The sequence below is a fragment of the Branchiostoma belcheri genome, unplaced genomic scaffold (assembly GCF_001625305.1).
Source record: "Branchiostoma belcheri isolate BF01 breed outbred unplaced genomic scaffold, Haploidv18h27 scaffold85, whole genome shotgun sequence".
Lineage (NCBI taxonomy): Eukaryota > Metazoa > Chordata > Leptocardii > Amphioxiformes > Branchiostomatidae > Branchiostoma > Branchiostoma belcheri.
Window position 1 is genome coordinate 1319120 of NW_017804520.1, and position 6073 is coordinate 1325192.

General features: G+C 38.9%; 1 protein-coding gene across 1 annotated transcript in view; it reads right to left on the bottom strand.

Moving 5' to 3' along the window:
- Positions 1-6073, bottom strand: part of LOC109487014 (sulfoquinovosidase-like) — a 14995-nt gene that overhangs the window by 2651 nt on the left and 6271 nt on the right. The gene's annotated exons all lie outside the window — the stretch shown is intronic.

The window sequence follows — 6073 nt, forward strand, 5'->3', positions numbered from 1 at the left end:
CGATTTGGCTCAAATTTTGCACAGTGGTAGTACTTGGCCCACAACCCCTCAAAATAGCTTTCTTTCTGCTCCACACCGATCGTTGCCATGGTAACGGGCCAAACATGTTTTGGGGCCATTTTCCCTGATTTGGGCATGTCAAAAACATGAAAATTACCAATGTTTAGGACGCGATTACAAACAAATGCTTGAATATATCGGAAAGACAAAAACTGTGCTGAAATCACCAACTTATCTGCTTTTCTAAAATAGCTTTAAACTTTTCCAGAGGTCCGTTTAAAGGGCCTGGGCATCCCTAAGACAATACAGTGTTTTTGGTTGTGAAATATCCCTATTTCTGCCCATTTTTGAAGCGCTGTAACTCCAAAGATGGTGATTTTTTTTCTTTCATATTGAAATCACAGATACATAATCATATGTGCTATAAAATGCATGTTTGCAAAGTTTGGCCAATTGTTTGGTTCTCACGTGGTTGTCCTCTGAAGTAGGTCATATTTTACATTTCAAGAAAATACCAAATTTTGTCATATTTAAGATGCAATATATACAATATGAAAGCAGAAATCTAATAATGCTTTGCACAATATGTAACCCTATTGATTGTCTATCAAATGCATGCTTGTGGAGTTTGGAGTCTTGTTTCGATGCTGTGTACTTGTCCCTGAAAGTAGGCCATATTTTGGACATGTGCTGAAATTATCGTTTTTGGCTAACTTTAAAGCTCTATAACTGGCAAAGTAGGATTTTATTTCAATTCAATCTTTGTAGGGTAGTACATACATGTATTGTGTATCAAATGCATGCTTGTGGAGGTTGGAGTCTTGTTTTGTTGCTGTGTACTTGTCCCTGAAAGTAGGTCATTTTTGGACATTACAGAAATTAGCATAGTATACGGCTGTGCATGTGTTTGAAGCTATAGAAATGACGATGTAGGATTTTATTTCAACTCAATCTTTTAAGGGAAGTACATATATGCATTTTGTATCAAATGAACTTATGGAGGTTTGGGTCTTGTGTCATTATTGTGCACTTGTCCCTAAAAGTAGGCCATATTTAAGCACATACCGGTCTGCGCTTGAAGCCCTATAAACGCCAAGGTAGGATGTTATTTGAATTCAATTTTCTAGCAGAAGTAACTTTATCAGTTGTGTATGAAATGAAGGCCTATAGAAGGTGGGTTCTTGCGTAGTTGCTCTGTACTTGTCCCCAAAAGTAAGCCATAATGAGGACATATTCTATTGTTTCCTTGTAGCTGTCTCCGAAATTAGGAAATATTGCTCACGTTTCTATATATTATATAATTATATAGTTCTGTGTCGTTTGAACATTTGAAAAAATCCCTTTTATTCAAAAACAAATCATTGTTTTAATCACTTTGACATTTTATAAAGATTCAAGAATGTGAGCAACCACACTAGGGAGAATTGTGTTGAAAATAATAAAACACCGAAGACACATGATTTGGTTTTTCAAATTTTGAATCAAGGAGAATTTTTTTTCAAATGTTCAAACGACACAGAACTATATATATAATATATAGAAACGTGAGCAATATTTCCAATTTCGGGGACAGCTACAAAGAAACAATAGAATATGTCCTAATTATGGCTTACTTTTGGAGTACAGAGCAACTACGCAAGAACCCACCTTCTATAGGCCTTCATTTTCATACACAATTGATAAAGTTACTTCTGCTAGAAAATTGAATTCAAATAACATCCTACCTTGGCGTGTATAGGGCTTCAAGCGCAGACCGGTATGTGCTTAAATATGGCCTACTTTTAGGGACAAGTGCACAATAATGACACAAGACCCAAACCTCCATAAGTTCATTTGATACAAAATGCATATATGTACTTCCCTTAAAAGATTGAATTGAAATAAAATCCTACATCGTCATTTCTATAGCTTCAAACACAGCCATATATTATGCTAATTTCTGTAATGTCCAAAAATGACCTACTTTCAGGGACAAGTACACAGCAACAAAACAAGACTCCAACCTCCACAAGCATGCATTTGATACACAATACATGTATGTACTACCCTACAAAGATTGAATTGAAATAAAATCCTACTTTGTCCAGTTATAGAGCTTTAAAGTTAGCCAAAAACGATAATTTCAGTCACATGTCCAAAGTATGGCCTACTTTCAGGGTACAAGTACACAGCATCGAACAAACGCCAACCTCCACAAGCATGCATTTGATACACAATACATGTATCTACTACCCTACAAAGATTGAAGGAAACAACATCCTAGCTTTGTTAGTTATAGAGCTTCAAAGATTGACCAAAATCTTAATTTTAGCACATGTCCAATATATGGCCTACTTTCAGAGACAAGTACACAGCAACGAAACAAGAGTCCAACCTCAACAAGAATTCATTCCATACCCAATACATGTATGTAATACCCTACAAATATTGAGTTCCAATAATACTCCACTTTGTCAGTTATAGGGCCTGGAAGACAGCCGAAAATTTTAATTTTACCACATGTCGAAAATATGGCCTACTTTCAGGGACAAGTACACAGCAACAAAACAAGACTCCAAACTCCACAAGCATGCATTTGATAGACAATCAATAGGGTTACATATTGTGCAAAGCATTATTAGATTTCTGCTTTCATATTGTATATATTGCATCTTAAATATGACAAAATTTGGTATTTTTCTTGAAATGTAAAATATGACCTACTTCAGAGGACAACCACGTGAGAACCAAACAATTGGCCAAACTTTGCAAACATGCATTTTATAGCACATATGATTATGTATCTGTGATTTCAATATGAAAGAAAAAAAATCACCATCTTTGGAGTTACAGCGCTTCAAAAATGGGCAGAAATAGGAATATTTCACAAGCCAAAAACACTGTATTGTCTTAGGGATGCCCAGGCCCTTTAAACGGACCTCTGGAAAAGTTTAAAGCTATTTTAGAAAAGCAGATAAGTTGGTGATTTCAGCACAGTTTTTGTCTTTCCGATATATTCAAGCATTTGTTTGTAATCGCGTCCTAAACTTTGGTAATTTTCATGTTTTTGACATGCCCAAATCAGGGAAAATGGCCCCAAAACATGTTTGGCCCGTTACCATGGCAACGATCGGTGTGGAGCAGAAAGAAAGCTATTTTGAGGGGTTGTGGGCCAAGTACTACCACTGTGCAAAATTTGAGCCAAATCGATTTTTTGACCCCTGCCACCATTGTTTGATCCTTACAGACATTTGCTCTTAATAACCTATAGCTATGTTAAAATATAGGGTGTGCTGAATGGGCTGGCGTCAAAGTGGGGAGGGGAGCATGGTTTTATCACCAAGGCATCCGTTTTCACTTCTGACCTCTTCTCTGAAAGATGTGACGTCTGGAAGGGAAAGTGCTCCGAGGGCAGGGCGTCTTAAAAGCGTGCTTCTCGAAGTTGACGCCTTGAGGGACCAGAACAAAGTGGGACCTACATCTTGAAGTGTGGGCAACTTTGAAGGATCCTGGGTTGAAGTGTTACTCTTTGAAGTGGTCTTGGGGATAGATCAAAGCTCTCACGGGAACATGGAGACGTTTTATTATTCAGTCTAGCCACAGTTACATTGAGGATTATTCATGCAGCGTTACGTGCCGATGAAACTGGCAAGGAAATTATTCCAGGCTACACTTGACTTTGAGGTCATCTGCAAAATGCATAAGCTAGACCGAACTCGTATCAGTTCTATATTTGTCTATCGGAGCTTTGGAGAGTGTAATGGCAGCCCAAAAGTTAATAGCAAGGCAATTTTGTAGCTTTGCGCAAGGTGAAACGTGGCCAAAACAATGGCAAATTTGGATGAATTTAAGCGTGAATACAAATTTGAAAACTGACAAGGATGTGTTGAGATTGGAATAATATGGTTCAGTACCACTATCCCCGTTACTAAGGGAAAGCGCTTACAGGAATAATTTGTGGAGTATTGCCGGTACTTTTTGTGAGGTAGAAAAACTGCTACAATAGTATCCATGGGATCTCAGTACCTTTTCATCAATCATCCTTGGCCTAATCCTCGAAATAGTAAGGTGAAAGGGGAATGAATGGAGTCGTGCGGTAGAGAGTACAGTAACATGTAACAGTATTGTAAGTTGAAGAACTGAAGAGAGAAGCCATCTGGAACACGTGTCCTTGGAAAGTCTCTTCAGAGGCCATCAGCTGAGTTCTTCACAACAGCTACTCTCCAAGCAGAGGTTAGGTTTCGGCTTCACTTATTTTTGACTAGCCTCTTCCAGGCTTCGGGAGGGGGATGGAAAGAGTAGAAATTGGCAAACTGTTTTCTCTAGCGAACCAACTCCTTTGGCATGTTATCTCTATTAGGCCAATTTCTACTCTTTTCAGCCGCCCCCCGAAGCCTGATAGAGGCTAATTTTTTACGTGTTTTATGTATTTTTGTCGGGCTTTCTGGTAAATGGATACTGCCTGGCGAATTTGTTACCATATTGCAAAAGATCTGGTTGGAGATTTAATACTTTTTAGCCACAGGAGACGGTCCCGATCCTTTTGAGAATGATAATGGGGAAAAAATAACACGGAACAAGCTGTGACGGTGTTTTCTTCAGGTTTACTCAACTTACATCTGCCCTTTAACAAAGTAGACCACAACCACCCTGCGGTTACCTGAAAGACTGTTGGTTTATCGTTTTGTAGAGTCATTTTATGAGAGGTGACCTTCACGAATTCAACTAACGCAAGTGACCTTCATTTTCCAACACCAGGCTTTAATTTTCTTCCATCCGCGGTTTGAGGCTATTTGGGATTTAACTATCAACATCCGCGAGGGCTCGAGATCTTAAGATAAAAGTCATCATCGTATTTTGTGATGATTTCCTATTGCCCTGTCATTAATCTTACGTTAACTTGATTATTGAAATCAGATTTTGCTCATTATTTATAGCTAGGTAGCACCTGTGTGCGTGAAACATGCTGTACCAAGATGGCGAGAGTGCAGGAAGAACGAGCGGGTAAAAATTCCACCCAGGAAGAAGAGCCATGTCCGCTTTGGTGGTAAGTTGTACTTTAAATTTCCGTAGATACTCTCCGGACTATTGTAGATTAATCTCCTTAAAGTTAATGATGCAAAAAGAAAGAATTACGAAAAGAGATTGTGGCACTGACTGTCCCCCACGAGTTAAGCTAAGCAACCGCTGGGGGGCGCATTTGTGTGTTCCAGTGAATGTATCTCCAGGAGGATAAAAAGACACTCTGCTCCGTAGGCTTTAATTCTCTGAACATGGGTCAATCAAATATATATAAATATACTATTCAATGAGGGTGAAATCAATGATCCTGAAATAGAAAAAATACGAGAAAATACTGGATTAATACGTCCCTTGATTGGATCTATGTCTAGCTCTTCTTTCGTTTATAGAAAGTATGATGACTTCTTTGATACCATCATAATGAGGTATACCTGTCTTATTTTTAAGCGTGAGTAACTAACAGAGACGCGAGGAAACGAAATGTCAACCCAGTGTTAGTGAACACTACACCGATCTTAAGAGCTACACTTTGTCAATAAACCGCTAAGGGACGCTTTTAGACTGTGCACACGTGTGACCTCTGACCCGAACAGTGCGTGGGATGTGGTTGTTGTTGCCCTGTGTGTTTTGGTCAAATTCTATGCGATTTTTAGGGTAAAACAAAAGTGTTACGAGGCCAAGAGTAGGTAGGAGGGATATGATAGGCAAATGTACAAAAGTAATGCCCTACGCACTGGTGTTCCAATGCTGAATCAGCGGTCGAAATTGTGTCAGCACTGGAATGGCCTGGAATGGCTACAGGGTACTTGAGTATTCCTGTTATCACCAATAAACGTTTTCACGAATAAGCTATTATGTGACCATAGTATGAAACATAACACTCTTGTCCAATTTTCCTATTACTGTAAATTCATTTATTTTCTCGGGGACTCCATTCCGTGGTAGAATACTAGTAACACCTCCCACACAGATGCAAACCTGTCCTTGGTGCTAAACTAATCTCCAAGCAGATCTTTTGGTGGGGGTAAGACAGTATCAAATTGGCCAGTCTGTATCCATTTCCCCACCCACT